Source organism: Papio anubis, chromosome 13, assembly GCF_008728515.1.
Source record: "Papio anubis isolate 15944 chromosome 13, Panubis1.0, whole genome shotgun sequence".
NCBI lineage: Eukaryota > Metazoa > Chordata > Mammalia > Primates > Cercopithecidae > Papio > Papio anubis.
This window is the reverse complement of record NC_044988.1, coordinates 57,149,912-57,167,948: the sequence shown is the minus strand read 5'-3', so window position 1 is coordinate 57,167,948 and position 18,037 is coordinate 57,149,912. Positions and strand designations below refer to the sequence as shown.

The following is an 18,037-nucleotide window of genomic DNA, read 5'->3' as shown; positions in this document are numbered from 1 at the left end:
TTTCTCTAGGATGCATAATTAAATACGTATCAGTTCTTTTTGAAAACCTTGCTCACCTTACTGTTCAGTGAATGTGGTGGGGCTTAGGTGGTTGAGAGAATAATTATATGGATCATGAGAGGGAATATTGAGTACTTACCATGTACTAGCCTCTGGGCTAAATACTTTCTTTAAAATATGACATATAAATCTTCACAGTTCTTGAGCGGTGTTATCACTCTTTTACAGATGAGGAAACTGAATTTTGAGGAGAATTAATAACTTCTATTTGATCACTAAGCTGTTAAGTGCAAGGCTATGATACAAACTTAGGTTTAGTCCCAAAATATAGATTATTGCAATTAAACTAAGAATCTTCCTTAAAATTAAGCACATAATAAATACATTTTTAATCTAAAATACCTAATTTTATTATCACTTAATAAATACATTAAGCACCTAATAAATACATTCTTTTACCTAAAATACTGAATTTTATTATCACTAAAGCTCAAGGTAGTATGGAATGTTAACATAGAGATGAGGTACAATTAAAAATTACCTATAATAAATGCTAGGGCCAGTATCAAAACCCAGATCTGTTTGTCTGCAGAGCCTACGTCTTCCCCAGACCATATTTCCTTGAGGCCCTCTACCCAGAATCACCATTACCATATTCACTCATCTATTCATTGCATGTCAATTGTGTACCCACTCTTTTTTTTTTTTTTTAAACACTGTTCTGTGTTTCTATGCATAGTATTGAGTAAAATAGTTTGTTTTCACTTGGAAGATTCTTTGTTTTAAATCTAATGGGGGGCCAGAGATGGTAGCTCACACCTGTAATCCCAGAGGTTTGGGAGGCCAAGATGGGCGGTTCATCAGGTCAGGAGATCAAGACCATTCTGGCTAACACAGTGAAATCGTTTCTACTGAAAATACAAAAAATGAATAGCCGGGCGTGGTGGCGAGTGCCTGTGGTCCCAGCCACTCAGGAGGCTGAAGCAGGAGAACGGTGTGAACGCGGGAGGCGGAGCTTGTAGTGAGCCAGGATCAGCCACCGCACTCCAGCCTGGGAGACAGAGCAAGACTCTGTCTCAAAATAAATTAATAAATAAATAAAACTTAATAAAATCTATTGGAGGAAAGCATATATTATTCAACTCATATAAATATGTAATCGGTGGCTGGGCACAGTGGCTCACGCCTGTAATCCCAGCACTTTGGGAGGCTGAGGCCGGTGGATCATGAGGTCAGAAGTTCAAGACCAGCCTGACCAATATGGTGAAACCCCGTCTCTACTAAAAATACAAAAATTAGTCGGGCGCGGTGGCCTGTAATCTCAGCTACTTGGGAGGCTGAGACAGAAGAAGTGCTTGAACCTGGGTGGCAGAGGTTGCAGTGAGCCGAGATCATGCCACTGCAACTCCAGCCCTCCAGCCTGGGTACATAATGAGACTCTGTCTCAAAAAAAAAAAAAAAAAAAAAAAAAAAAAAGAAAAACCTGTATATATATATATTTATATATATTTTTTTATTTTATATATATTATATATATGTGTGTGTGTGTGTATATATGTAATTGGAAAGTTAAATCAAATCAAGGACTGATCTAGTTTGAAGTGGGGGGATTCCTGGAAGCTATTCCTGGGACAGTGGCATTTTAGTGGCATTTTAGCTAAGATGTGAAAGGTGTATAGTTTCAAGATAACCAGTGGGATGTAGAAAGAGACTGTGCCAGTTATCCCAAGTAGATTTTTCTGTTAACCCCTGAACACGTATTTGCACAAACCTTTCCATTGGCTGATGAGGGTCTATTTTATAGTGACAGGTTTTTGGAAACAAATCTCATGGTTTAGTCACATAAATATCTCTAGCTAAATAGGCATCTAATACTTAGGTGCATGACATTTTTTATTCAGAGTCCACTTATCCAACAACCTCAATTATATGATGTCAGTCCATTTGGGTCACTATAACAAAATAATATAATCTTAGTAGCTTATAAACAACTGAAATTAATTTCCCACAGTTACTGTGTCTGGGAAGTTCAAGATCAAGACACTGGTAGGTTTGGCATCTGGTGAGGGTTCATTTCCTGGCTCACAGATGGTGCCTTCTTGCTGTGTCCTCACATGATACAAGGTTCAAGGCAACTCTTTGGTATCAGGGGAACCAGCCCCCAATATTTCAACACAGGTTCTTTTCTATTTCCCTAAGTGTTGGCTGGTCTGAGAAATAAAGGAAAAGAGTACAAAAGAGAGAAATTTTAAAGCTGGGTGTCCGGGGGTGACATCTCACATTGGCAGATTCTGTGATGCCCCCTGAGCCGCAAAACCAGCAACTTTTTTTATTACGAATTTCAAAAGGGGAGGGGTGTATGAATAGGGTGTGGGTCACAGAGATCACATGCTTCAAGGGCAATAAAATATCACAAGGCAAATGGGGGCAGAGCAAGATCACAGGACCAGGGCAAAATTAGAATTGCTGATGAAGTTTCATGTCCCACTGGGCAAGCATTGTCATTGATAACATTGTATCAGGAGACAGGGTTTGAGAGCAAACAACCAGTCAGACTAAAATTTACTAGGCGGGAATTTCCTAATCCTAATAAGCCTGGGGACACTACAGGAGACCAGGGCTTATTTCATCCCTTATCTACAACCTTATAAGCCAGACACTCCCAGAGCGGCCATTTTAGAGACCTCTCCCTGGGAATGCATTCTCTTTCTCAGGACTGTTCCTTGCTAAGAAAAAGAATTCAGTGATATTTCTCCTATTCGCTTTTGTAAGAAGAGAAATATGACTCTGTTCTTTCCAGTCCTGCAGGTAGTGAGGCCCAATGGTTATCTCCCTTGTTCCCTGAAAATCACAGCCATCCTCTTCTTTTGGATGCCCAGATTTCATATGGTTCAAACACACATGCTCTACAAACAATTTATGCAGATAACACAATCATCATAGGATCCTGAGGCAACAGACACCCTCAGTTTACCAAGATGATGGGATTAAGACATTAAAGACAGGCATAGGAAATTATAAGAGTATTGATTGGGGAAGTGATAAATGTCCATGAAATCTTCACAATTTATGTTCAGAGATTGCAGTAAAGGCAGGTGCAAGAAATTATAAAAGTATTAATTTGGGGAACTAATAAATGTCCATGAAATCTTCACAATTTATGTTCTTCTGCCATGGCTTCCGCCGGTCCCTCTGTTCCCTGATTTCCTGCAACACTTTGGGGCCTCTATTCTGAGCATACTAATTTCATTCATGAGTGGCTAGCACTTGACCCAATCAGCTCCTGATGGCCCCACCTCTTAATATCATCATATTGGTATTGAGGTTTCAACATACAAATTTGGGGGAGACACAAACATTCAACCTGTGGCATCTGAGATGTCTATTTCAGTTTGGATAAAAGTTAGTAGAATTTGTATTATTCATAAAAAGGTTGATTATAGGCCGGACACAGTGGCTCATGCCTGTAATCCCAGCATTTTGGGAGGCCGAGGCGGGCGGATCACGACGTCAGGAGATCAAGACCATCCTGGCTAACATGGTGAAACCCTGCCTCTACTAAAAATATAAAAAATTATTCGGATGTGGTGGCGGGCACCTATAGTCCCAGGTACTTGGGAGGCTAAGGCAGTAGAATGGCATGAACCTGGGAGGCAGAGCTTGCAGAGAGCCGAGATGTGCCACTGCACTCCAGCCTGGGTGACAGAGCAAGACTCTGTTTCAAAAAAAAAAAAAAAAAAAAAAGGTTGATTATATTAAAAGCATAAAATATAGCCTCTGGAATTAAAAAAAATATTTCCATATGTGAACCATTAAATCATAGGTGCAATAGCCCTTCGTAAATCAAGAGACATTGGCATATTAATCTCTAGTTAAATAATTGACATTTATTAAATAGCCTTGAATTATCAGTCGTATTGAGAATCATGCTGAGTATATTTGTGTAAGTAGCTTGATAATTACAAATTAAATATATTATTTATATATATATAATTTTAATTAGTACTTTAAAATAGAGGTTTATGTGCAGAATTCGCTCATATACCACATTTAGATAAATGAAGTATTATTCTTTGTGCAAGCATTTCTGTTTGCATTTCTGTTTGTATTTGTGACATTTACTAATATTTCCTGACATTAAAAATTATATATGATTCATAATTACTCAGTGTGTTATTGCATTTGACTTGAAGTAAAATTTTGAAAATTTACTTAAAGAAAACTTGGAACACAGCATTAGATATATTAGATTTTTCCCCCAAATACATCCAAACTAAACATACAGAAGAAAATGTATCTTTCTAAAGTTCAAAAAACAACAAACCATTCTTACTCAAAACACTATTCATTCAACATTGAGACAGTATAATAAGCAAACTGGATTTCTCAATTTTGCATAAAAGAAGTCAGCACCTGAAAACACACTCAACTAAAACAAATTAGCAATGTCCAGTCAGGCATCCTTTAACTGACATAGTATGAGAGTTTTAAAAAAATAAATAAATAAAGAAACACTTTATTAGAAATAATAGGGATATGGCATGTTAGTCAAAACTTAATAAATCTTACCCTTGTAGTCACTATTACCTGAAGGAGGGTGATGTTCTCAGGAATAAAAAGAATAGGAACAAGGTATTTTTCAGGTTTCTGCAGAACATCTATCAGACTGTCTGTGTTGGAACCCTTGAGGACATAAGAATAAAAGACATGTGGGAAAGGAAAAGTGGTTAACATATGTGTTTTGCTTAGTTAATGGTAGCATGATTGTCATTATTATCAATTTTTCAAAGATACATTGTTTTTTGGTTGTATCTGAACAAGAAAACATAAATACTCTATTATAGGTCAGGTCTAGAGTCATTACCTTGATTTAAACTCAGCATGGACAGATGTAGATGATAGATGATGGATAGATGACTGATTGATAGATAGACAGATAATAGCTGGGGAGATATATAATTCGTTTAGAACAGAGAGCAGGCTCCAGCTTGCTGTAATCCTGAAATCTGATCTGGAGGGTGGCTGAGGCAGAGGAAACTACACGAAGAAGCACTGTTTACATAGGTGGTTGGAAAGACTGGCTTTCTCGGCTGAGTTCCCTCATTATTTCACACTGAGCTATTCATCCTGTTCTTACTATGAATGCTGTTCCACTGGAAGAGCATTAACCAGGTTCTCCTCCCAGACAAAGATGAGCATTTTATTTTTCATAGTACAGAGTCAACTGATCAGCCTTGAAACTGCATACAGGCATACAGAGAAAGAGAGCTGCTAAGGCAGACAGATAAAAATGGTCACAGTGATGAAACATCTGCAAGAGTCAACCTCATGCAAAACGAATCAGATGGGGAACAAAGGAGCTCTCCCTGGGGATCCCTGAATTATACATGATACGTACCTAACAGGTGTGCTTATGTTTATTTTTGAAATATTCATATTTTAGCTGAATTCTGTACTTTTCAGGGCATTAAAGAATATATCTTTTCATATTTCTAGATATTAATGCCTGCGACACATGCCTTCTAATTGTATGCTGCCTTGATGCTTGTTATGGAGTGTGGTTATTCTTACTGTCACATAACATCACTTCTGCCAATCTTTATTTCAGTGAAAGTTCCATTTAGTTGACTTAGAATTGTGAATTTTGTTCACTTGAAATAGAGGAAGTTAAAAAAAATACACTGAGAACATTTTATTAGGTCTTTATTCCTGCCTTCTTATTTCCATTTATTCTATTCTACTTAACAGTGAATGAGTTCAGTGTAATTTCACTTGCAGCGTTTCTGATTGAGGCATATTCTGACAGGATCCTGTTTTCCGAATGTGTGTTTTAATTGGGCTTCCATGTGGTGATAGATGCAGGACTCCCTGTGAGTCCCTTTCTGGCTTCTATAATTCTCAGCACAGATGGTTTTTATTACACTACTTCTTCCTCCTACCCTTCACCACCCCAACAATAAATACTGATACAGCCCCCTAAGGTATTCATTCATGTCTCAGGCCTCCAAACAGACCAGACAGCATCTCATGATTGGGGAGACTGACAGTGGGAGGACAGGATCATTACAAGACAGTTGAGCAGGCCTAGCCACCACCCTTGGGAGTTTGAAACACATAGTGTGAGACAAAAATGAATCAGTTCTCACTGTAGCTGAATTTCAAGTCTAGTGCTCCTTGAGGTTTATTTCAGGTTTTGTTTTGTTTTGTTTTGTTTTGAATTCCCCAGTGCAGAGAATGAGATGGAAAAGAATATATAAATTAACTTTGAAAGACTCTCAGGGATATATGCATTTCAGGAGGATGGGTGGAGAAAATGCAAGCGCTGGACCGTCAGGGGAATTCGTTTATCTAATGGTCAATGGGGAAACATTTACCCTGAGAAAAGTTGTGAGGCCTGACTTGAGGTGCTTTGCATCCCACATGCTGTGTCTCTCTTTACTCCCAGCAGTATGTATGATTCCATTAGGGCCCTCCTAGTTTAATTATCTAGAAGATGTAATGATTTCATGAGACACTTCAATAATTATTTTACTAATTCAACAATTATTTATTTGTCACTCTTTCTTTGCCATCCTTAGGATATAAGAATACAGTTGTGAGCAAAAGCAGTTACCACCTGTGAATTTTTAATAGCAAATCATCACACTGTATGAATTCATATTGCAAACCAATATAAATATTTTGAAAGAAGGGAGCATATATCTCTAAGAACATGTAGTCCAGGAGTAGGGAGGAATGATTAAATAAGGTTCCCTTCCTGAAATTTGAAGGATGAATTTTTAGATATGTTTAATTTGGGTTGGAGTGTTGAGAAAGTGTTTTAGATAAAGGAACATTTACAAGCAAAGTTTCAGATAAAGAGCAGATAAGGTCAGATGGGTTGTCTAGCATGAGGGATGATAGTTTGAGAACCTAAAGATTATACAAAATGAAAATGCTCCTAGTCAAAAATATGGTAGATGAGTGACACACAAGTGTAAGACTGCAAGGTTTGTTAGCCTAGTACCTACATGTCCCCTAAAATGCTTTGTAGAACTTTAAGGGAGGGAATTACCAACTTCAACAGATTTCAATATGAAGGTTATTGGCCTCTTTCTGGGAAAAATATGGAATAGCATGTCTATCATGAAGACAAGAAGAGTCATCTTGTTTTAAAGCTACAAAAGTTGACTCTAAAGTTTTAGCTGGCAAAAATGCATCTTGGAATTTTAAAGTAAGTTTTCTAGTTTTGCCAGGCCTACTATTTGTTCTTTGAAAAACTAATCTTTAAAAGGCTAATCCTAAGTAATATGAATTTTTTTTTAATATCTGTTCCTTCATTCCTGAATGTAAAAGTTATTATCATCATAATAAACTGATTTAAAAACTATGTTTGTGCTTAAGAATGGACATGAATTCTTGCCTTTTTTGAATGGTTACTATTCCAGTGCCTTTCTTGTTTATGTAGTCCTTAATATGTTCTCTGTTTTTTTAACCCATCGACTGTTTCATGCTTTAAATGCACTGTTTGAAACCAACCTTGAGGAAGGCAGACAAGACAATAGAAAAAGGCAGTAAATTGTCATATAGAGAGTTTAGGAAGAACCATTTTATCTTCGAAGCCTTGAATATATGAATTTTTCTTCCTTGAAGTTACAAATACAAAATTAATGGTATACAAAAGATTTGTGCCTTCAGTTTATAGTTTATTTTTATTGTCTGAAAAACTAGAGTGTAAGTTTCCAATCACACAAATAAGGAGCTTGGAAGTTGTTACTCTATCCTCACAACAAGTAAAAAAAAAAAAAAAAAAAAAAAAAAAAAAGTTGAAAAACATCAACCACTCTTTTTAGATCCATCAGAGAAGTGAGGTTACACAGCAAACTTACGTCCTCCAAATTGGAAAGGCAGACTGGATATAGAGAATCACAACTTAACAAAGCAGAACAGAATGCTCCACTGGAATTAGTTAAGAGTAGGAAAACCTGAGATGTAGTCGACAAACTGCTGGAGGCTTGGTGTGGACAAGTCTGAGAGTCAAATACTCCAGTGAGGATAGTCATATTGGGGCCCTCACACTTTTGTGAGTTTTAACTCCAGGATCTCTACCAGGCTTTCAAAAGTGAAGATCAGGGAAAGATTCCCTCCCCCTCATTCTGGCAGTGGGTGCAGAAAAGTAACTATTTTTAAATACTCTGGGAGCATTCTGTTCTTATGAGCATGGGCTGCCTTCAGGAGAAACTATTTTATCAAAACCTAACACATTGGGATTTTATCAGGTCCCAACTGATACCCGATTCCAGCTTCCTTTAGCTATTCTGTCCCAAGGAAACAGAATGTAGACACTTGTGAAGAGACACCTATGAAGTCCACAGTTCAGGGGAGCAAACTCACTAAAAGACAGAGATTATAGAATTAAAATTATAGGACTGTTATTCCTCCTTCCCTAATGTCTTACCACCACATGCTAAAGGCCTATTTACTATAATTTCTTTTACCTAGTACATTATATCTGGCTATCAAGAAAAGGTTACAGGGTGGCCGGGCACGGTGGCTCGCACCTGTAATCCCAGTATGTTGGGAGGTTGAGACGGGGGGTGAATTAATTGAGCTCAAGAGTTTGAGACCAACCTGGGCAACATGGAGAAAGTCCATCTCTAAAAAAAAATACAAAAATTAGCCAGGCATTGTGGTGCTTACCTGTAATCCCAGATACAGGAGGCTGAGGTGGGAGGATCACTTGAGCCTAGGAGACAGAGATTGCAGTGAGCTGAGATTGAGCCACTGTATAAGAAAAAGTTACAACCAAAAGGCAGGAAGACACAGATTGAAGCAATTGAATAACATCAGATCCAGAGTCAAACGTGGCAAGAATTTGGAATTACTAGAGCAGGAATTTTTTAAGACTTTGAATATCATGCTAAGGGCCGTAAAGAACAACATTAAGACAATATGCGAGAACAGATAGGTGATGTAAACAGAGAGAGAAATTCTAAGAAAGAATAACAACATCATTGGACAGCTGAAAAACACTGTATCAGACATGAAAATGCATTTGATACACTGATTAGTAGACTGGGAATGGCTGAAGAATATCTCAGCTTGAAGATATGCCAATAGAAACTTCCAAAACTGGAAGGAAAACAGTAAAAAGACTAAAAAAAGCCAATACAGAATACCCAAGAACTGTGGTACAATTACAAATGGTATACCTTCACATAATGGGAGGACAGAAAAAGAAGAAATTTTAGAAGCAATATGACTGAAAATGTCCTCAAATTAATGTCAGACACCAAGCCACAGGTCCAGGAAGCACACAGAACAGAGCATTAAGCAGGACAAATGAAAAAAAAAAAAAAAAAAAAAAAAAAAAAAAAACAATAAAAAATCACTACTAAGAAAAAAATGTTGAAAAATACCAGAAGGAGAAAAAAAACCTCACCTCCAGGGAAACAAAGATAAGAATTAGATCTTATTTATCCTCAGAAATCTTGCAAGCAAAAAGAGAGTGGGGTGAAATGTTTAAAACATTGAGAGAAAACTCACACCGACCCAGAATTCTATAACCTGTGAAATTACCCTTCAAAAGTGAAGATGAAAGGAAGATTTCTTAGACAAGTAAAAATTGAGGAAATATGTTGTCAATAAACCCGCTTTTAAAAATAACGATTTTAAAAAGTTCTTCAGAGTGAAGGAAAATAATATAGATCAGAAACTCTGATCTACATTTAAAAAAAGGAAAACCATTAGAGAAGAAACAAGTGAAGTTCAGTCAAATCTTTTATATTTCTTATTAACTGATCTAACAGGTAACAATGTGTCCAAAATTTATCAATAATGTATTTGATAAATAGAACTCATGTATAAGTGAAATGAATGACAGAAATAATACAAGGAATAGGATGATGGAATTAAGAATACTTTATTGTTATAAGGTACCTATACTACCTGTGAAAGGGTATAGTATTCTTTGAAAGTAGACTTGAATTAGTTGTAAATGTATACTGCAAATTATAAGACAACAACTGAAAGAGTTAAAAAAAAGAGAGAGAGAGAAAATGGAATCATATAAAATACTCAATGCCTTTTAATCAGAAATGGACAGACCCAGCAGGCAGAAAATAAGCAAGGACATAGTTGACCTCAAAGGTACCATTAATTAACCACTTGTAATTGATATCTGTTGGCTACTTCATCCAAAACAAGGAAATACATGTTATTTTCAAGCTCATATGGAATATTCACCAAGACAGTCCACATTCTGGGCCATAAAACACATCTTAACAAATTTATATAATGTCCGCTCTCAGATCAGAGTGAAATTAAGTTAGAAATATATAAACGGAGATAAATGGAAAATATGAATGGAGAATAGACAACACACTTCTAAATAACACCTCATTCCAAACAAATTTCAGGAGAAATTTTAAAATATTTTGAACTAAATGGCAATGAAAATACAACTTTTTAAAATGTTGAGATAGAGTGAAAGCAATGCTTACAGGGTAATATATAGCATTTCAGGTATAATTTAGAAAAGAAAAAAAGATCTAAAATCCATAATTTAAGTTTTCACCTTAGAAAATTTTAAGAAAGAAGAGCAATTAAATGCAAAGTAAGCAGAAGAAAAGAAACAAAAAATGGAGCAGAAATCAGTAAAATTGAAAACAAGAAATCAATATAGAAAAGTTATGAGACAAAAACATAGGTTTTTTCAAAGATGGAAAACATTGATAGCCTATAGCCAGGCTAAGAAAAAAATATATATACAAAAATCAGTTATATCAGAAATGAAAGAGGTAACCTAACTGCAGATGCCTTAGACATCAAAAGGTTGATAAAGGAAGACTATTAATAACTATGTGCCCACAAATTAGAAAACGTAGATGAAATGGCCAAATTTCTTGAAAACTGAGATAAAATAGTGCAATTTGTTAAAGTTTACACAAGAAGAAGTAAGCTTATATATATGAAATTGAATCAGTAGTTAACAGTCATCCAAAATGGAAAGAAATAGGCAAGGCAGGTTCACTGGTAAATTCTACCAAACATTTAATGAAGAGTTATTGCAAATGTTCTGTCATCTCTTCCAGAAAATAAAAGTGAAGGAAATACTTTCTAACTCATTCTATGAGGACAGCATTAACTTAATACCAAAACCAGGCAAAGACCATTACAAGAAAAGCAAAGTAGACATAAATGTCTCTCATGAAGATAAATGCAAAAATCCTCAACAAATAGTAGCAAATTGAATACAGGAATTTATCAAAAGAATTACACAACACAACCAAGTGGAATTTATTTCAGGTATGCAAGTGGGATTTACTCCAGGTAATAGATTTCAAAAATCTATTAATGTTACCCTCACATCAAAAAGCTAAAGCAGAAAAACCACTTGATTGTATCAAGAGATACAGGAAGATCATTTAACATAAATCCAACACCATTTATGATAAAACACTCAATAAACTAAGAATAGAGGGAAACTTCTACTTGGTAAAGAATATCTACAAAAATAATTCTAAAGTTAACTTCATATTTAATAGTGAGAAACTAGAAGCTTTCCAGCTAAGATCAGAAACAAGGGAAGGATATTCCCACTCACTTCTCCTTTTCAACGTAGCAGGACTTGATATCCTAGCTAATACAACAAGATGAGAAATAAATAAAAGGTATACAAATTGTGAAGTAAGAAATAAAACTATTTTTCTTTGCAGATGATGTGATTTCCTATGTAGAAAATCTGAAAGTATCAACAGCAACAAAGTCCTGGAACTCGTAAGTGTTTATACCAAAGTTCTTGGATACAAAAGTTAATCACTTTCACATATATCAGCAATAAAGAAGTGAATTTTAATTTAAAAACACGTTACTGCTTACACTAGTACCCCCAAAATGAAACATTTAGGTTTATATCTAACAAAATATGTATAAGAGGTATATGAGGAAAATTATTAAACTGATTAAAGAAATCAAAGAAGCACTAAATGGAGAGATAGTCTGTGTTTATGAATAGGATGACTCAATATTACAGTTTTTTTCAACTTGATTTATAGATTTGATGCAATCCCAGTCAAATCCCAACATGTTATTTTGTTGATATTAAAAAATTCATTTTAAATTGTTTATGGAAAAGCAAAAGACCCAGAATAGCTAACACAATATTAAAAGAAAAGACAAGGTCACAGGACTGACATTAACCAACTTGTGATAAATATACAGTAACCAAAACAGTGTGGTATTGAAGCAAGAATAGACAGATCAATGGAACAGAATAGAGAGCACAGAAATAGTTCCACATAAATATTGTCTACTGATCTCTTACTAAGGAGCAAAGACAATAGAATGGAGAAAAAATAGTCTTTTCATCAAATGGTGCTGGAACAACTGGATATCGACAGGCAAAAAAATATGAATTTAGACACAGAACTTATAGGCTCACAAAAATTAAAAATGGAGCATAGGTCTAAACACAAAATACAAAACAATGAAAATCACTTACTGGTAGGACTGTGATGCCTACCTGAACCACAAAACCAGGAGGTTTTTATTAAGGATTTCAAAAAGGGAGGGTGTGTAAGAACAGGGAGTAGGTCACAAAGATCACATGCTACAAAGGGCAAAAAGGAGAACAAAGATCCCATGCTTCTGAGGAAAGAGAACCAGGGCAAAATCAGAAACTACTGATAAGGGTCTATGTTCAGCGGTGCACATGTTGTCTTGATAAACATCTTAACAGAAAACAGGGTTCAAGAGCAGAGAACCGGTCTGACCTCTATCAGGCTGGGGTTTCCCAATCCTAGTAAGCCTGAGGGTACTGCAGGAGACCAGGGCGTATCCAGTCCTTATCTCAACCGTAAGAGAGACACTTCTAGAGCGGCCGTTTATAAACCTCCCCCCAGGAATGCAATTCCTTTCCCAGGGTCTTAATATTCCTTGCTAGGAAAATAATTTAGCAATATATTCCCTACTTGCATGTCTGTTTATAGACTCTCTGCAAGAGGAAAAATATGGTTCTATTTTGCCTGACCCCTCAGGCAGTCAGACCTTATGATTGTCTTCCGTCGTTCCCTGAAAATCCCTGTTATTCTGTTCTTTTTCAAGGTGCACTGATTTCATATTTTTCAAACACACGTTTTACAATCAATTTGTACAGTTAACACAATCATCACAGTGATCTTGAGGTGCGTAAATCCTCAGCTTACAAAGACAACAGGATTAAGAGATTAAAGTAAAACATGCATAAGAAATTATAAGTGTATTATTAGGAAAGTAATAAATGTCCATGTAATCGTCACAATTTATCTTCCTCTGCTGTGGCTTCAGCCGGTTCCTCCATTCAGGTTCCCTGACTTCCTGTAACAGGTGGGGTATGGAAGATTTTTAGGGCAAAAAAAAAAAAAAAAAAAAAAAATACAGTCCATATGATAATAGTGGATAAATGTCATTATACATTGTCAACACCAACAGAAAATGTAACACTAAGAGTTAACATTAATGTTAAATGTACCACGTTGGTGTTTTTGTTGTTTTCTTTGGTTTTGTTTTTGAGGTAGGGTCTCATTCTCTTGCCCAGGCTATAGTGCAGTGGTATCATCATAGCTCACTACAGCCTCAAACTTCTGGGCTTCAGTGAACCTCTCACCTCAGCCTCCCAAGAACCTAGGACTACAGGTGCACACCACCACATCTAGCTAGTTTTTAAATTTTTTGTAGAGCTAGAGTCTCATGATGTTGCCCAAGTTGGTCTTGAACTCTGGACCTCAAGCAATCCTCCAGTCTTGGACTCCCAAAGTGTTTAGATTACTGGTATGAGCCAGTAGTCTAACCTGGCCTGTGGGAGATGTTGATAGTGGAGAAGATTGTATGTGGGGGACAAGGGGTATGTGAGAACTCTCTGTACTTTCTGTTCAATGTTATTGTGAAACTAACCTAAAAGTGCTCTAAAAAATAAACTCTTAAAAAAACACACACAGTAGAGCATGTTGTAGAGTTAGTCAGTAATTTTATCTATAGAATTTCATTATGTTCCAAAATATTCATACCTAGAAATTGACAAAACATGCCATTTTGTGCTAGATGATTTAAAACAGTTGCCAAAACACAACTCCAAGGGAACTGAAATCAGACGTTTGGAGATATTACTGAATGAAGAATAGTCTAAATAATATTAAACATTGATACAACATGAGTTTTCGGTATATCTAGTTCCATTGAAAACCATCATTCTCAGCAAACTATTGCAAGGACAGAAAACCAAACACCGATGTTCTCACTCGTAGGTGGGAATTGAACATGAGAACACTTGGACACAGGAAGGGGAACATCACACACCAAGGGTCGGGGTTGGGGGGGAGGGATAGCATTAGGAGATATAACTAATGTAAATGATGAGTTAATGGGTGCAGCACACCAACATGGCACATGTATACATATGTAACAAACCTGCACGTTATGCACATGTACCCTAGAACTTAAAGTATAATTTAAAAAAATTAAAGAAAAAAATATGATAATTTTTTTGAATAACAGGATTCTAACTCAGAAGGATATATAAAGGACCTGTGCAAATAGCTTATGATAATATGAATGGCTTATTATAAGTGTATTTATATTGGAAATAAAAAAAGCCGTGGTGCAAATACCATTGAGCAAATTTTTATCAGGTAAGTAAAACACATGAAAAACCAAAGCCTATGTCCATCATCTCTGATCATCCTGAAATTTAACCTTCAGGAATATGTGCACATTGGTTGTGTATGTAGTGTCTTCTTGGGATTGCCAGTATCAGCTTATGAGGTGTCTTTCTGAGTCTAAGAAGTTCATATATAGAACCAGTTTTACATTGAAATTTCACTAATTACCAATATTTGGAAGTGATTCAATCAATAAAGACTTAACTGATTTTGACAAAATTTTGCATCTAAATTTTACATGTGCTTTGTTTAGGCGATTAAAGCCAAGTTATAAAATTCATCGAGACAAAATGCTGTATGCTTCTTTGCAAAACAAAATATTATTTTTTATCTAAAGCCAGGGAAACATTATAAAGTATTGCAGCAATAAGAAGCGCCCTGGGGTTTTTTTAGCTGATTAGCTTTTACAGTTCACTTGATAATGTGGATTCCATTTAACAAAAATCATAGCAGGAGTTACAATGAGGATGAAATGTGATTCCTTAACCTATCTTATATTAGATATGTTTCCCTAATTTTCCTTATTAATATTTCTACTTCAGTTAAGTATGGACAAATGTATTTCACAGTGATTTTTTTTTTAAATAGCACCTTTGTTTTTTAAACAAGACTTTTAGATATGAAATAAACTATGATTTGGAAGGAGGTGGTACTATAATTTTAATAACTCTTAAAACTATGATTCATCATAGTACAACTTGAAAACATTTTCTAAGCACTAGGTAAAACAATTTTTATAGTGGGTTTTAAAAAAATATATAGTAGGTTTTTATTCTGTAAAGTGAAATTCCATTTTCAGAAGTTATATTCAATGAAATTACCTAACCTGTTCCAAATCCAGAAGGTTTGCTGGCCAGAAATGCTAGGGTGTTGTGACAAAGTGAATAAATAGGAAGCAGGTCTAGACAGAACACCAGGAAGAAGAGGAAATGAGGGCAGAGCTAGGGATCATTATCTTATATCAAGGTCTTTGGTTTTAAATTGAATTTCCACTCTAGTTGCCTTGTGAGTTCCCATGGAGTTCTAATCAGTCAAGAAATAAAAGGCTACTTGAATAGACAAAAATAACATACAGTTCATAGAATTTTCAAAGAATATGATACCCCACTTCTACATCCCAGAAGATTAAGTATAAAGATTATGTGGATTACTTTTTGGATTCTCCTGATAAATAAATAAACAAACAAACTCGGGGACACCTAGCTAAAGGAATTATAGAAGCAAAATAACTGTGCCAAGGAATGAAAATTTAGATCATGTCACTTTTATAGCACAAAATGTATATTGTTTTTGACAGGACAAAATCTAACTTCCTTAGCTCATCTAAATTCATTTTTAATAAAGCCAGAAATATAATTAATTAAATAGCTTTCTTATTTGACATTAATGATTTCTGGCTTCCTACTACCCATCTAACATGTTGGAAGCCCCCTTGTATACAATAACCTTTCCCTAATCTGAACTTCTAATCATACTTCATCTCTGACTATGCATGGATTCTTAATCCTCCTATCTTAATATGATGAGTCTTTATTAATTTGACTTACTTTTCTACTAGAGTTTAAGTGTATTGGAAATAAGCTTCACTTTGGTAGTATTACCCAACATTTTCCTGATTTTCATTAGATAGTCAAAAATGAATCCATTCATTCATTTGTGAACAAAAGAGTAAGTCAACTTAAAGCCCTTCCACATTAGTAAATTTGCTTATCCTTTTACAAATCTTATTTCTGTGTGACTTCAAATTTGTGGTGTAATGGAAGCACAGCACAAGAGCAGTCATTCTCATGCTACCAATTACTGCAAGCTGTAAAGAAGTCTGTCCTTAAAAAGTGAACCCAAATCATGGGAAATGGGTAGTCAACAATCTTGGTGTATTTGTTACAAGTTGTTTGGTGTCAAAGTAGTGTTTTAATAGCCAACTGACAACAGAAGAAAAGATTCTTGTAGCTTAGGATAGCTTTGGAAAGAACTAACCACTAAAGAGAAAGAGGCTGACATTGAAAGGATTTCAGTGATTTCTGTTAGGCACAGATAATGAGATCAACAGGTTCACAATTGAGGGGAAAAAGTAAGAAAAATGTTTCTCCCTATTATTTTTTATCAAGTTGTTTTTAGGAAATCACAATATGCATAGCATAAAGAAACATCCATGTAAAGAACGTAGATCCATTTTTATTAAAATTAATCAAGTAGTACATGCATCAAATCAAAATAAATACCATTTTAAAAATTAGTTGGGGAAGTTATGCTTTTATCTTTGTTTTTAATTGCAAAAAAAGCAAATGATTCAGAACTATATATTTTTTAAAAGTAATATCCTCTCATTCTTCGTTTTTTTTAACAGAAATGCTTTTTATACTCCACATATTGTTCTTCAATTTGCTGTGTTCATTCAACAATATTGGCAGCTTTATGGTATTTTCTTGTATGAAAGTGCCATAGTCTATTTAACTGCCCACTTATTGACAGGCGTGTAAGCTATTTCCCAAAAATCGCTATTTACAAGTCCTTGAAAATGTGTATCTTTTTATCACTTCATTATTTGTCTAACATCTATTTACTACCCATTTATCAAGGCATTTATGTTCATGTTTTTGTTTTTTTTTTAAGATACATTTTCTGAAGTGAAATTGTGTGTAACAACCTCTTTAAAAGTTAATAGTTATTGACAAATTGTCCTATAAAAAGACTGTATAAATATATATTTATGCCAAGAATGCATATGAGTACCTGGCAAAGAAAATACCTGTAGCAATCAGGTGAAGCTTACTTACAATCTCAATTATAAGTAAGTACAATCTTAATATTAACATTTTTAAAATTCTGCAAATATTTATGTATCAATTAAAAGTTTCATTTGACATTTAATGAAGTTAAACACTTTTGTATATTTATCACTTAATGAAGCAAAATTGGAATGAATATAATAAGTTTTTGTGAGGATTCAATGACATCTTTTACAATAGGGTTTGGCCTGAGCTAAGCCTGCCAATTATGAAAAACTGTGTTCACTGTCAAAACAATTATGACAAATTGAAATGTTTTCTTGTTCTGTACTGTAACAGGAATGCTTTCTTTGTTTGCTTGTTTGTTTGTTTTTGCATTAGAGATTGGGGAAGGTAAAATGTCCTGAGAGCTCAATGGGTATACAGCTCACCTACAGTAAATTCAATAAGCTGCATAAAAAGTAACAGGCAGGATAAAATCATGGAAACACATTTAAAGGAAACTGTGTCCTCTAATTTAGTGGGAAATGAAGCCTTTAAATTACTTTTGAATATGACACACATACTTAGTCTCTAACAGAGAAGAATCCAGCTCATAAGTGACACATGTGAACATTGGCTATGCTGCCCTTC

At 35.1% G+C, this 18,037-nt stretch overlaps 1 protein-coding gene across 4 annotated transcripts in view; it reads left to right on the top strand.

The window, feature by feature from the left end:
* LINGO2 (leucine rich repeat and Ig domain containing 2) overlaps nucleotides 1–18,037 on the top strand; it is a 1,182,276-nt gene that overhangs the window by 433,019 nt on the left and 731,220 nt on the right. Inside the window, exon 1 of one of the 4 annotated variants that reach the window (XM_031654836.1) lies at nucleotides 9,368–11,757. The exons of the other annotated variants lie outside the window; for them this stretch is intronic. The gene's annotated coding sequence lies outside the window, so the exon portion shown is untranslated. Of the gene's footprint in view, nucleotides 1–9,367; nucleotides 11,758–18,037 lie in introns of those variants that run through there. 4 annotated transcript variants of the gene reach the window in all.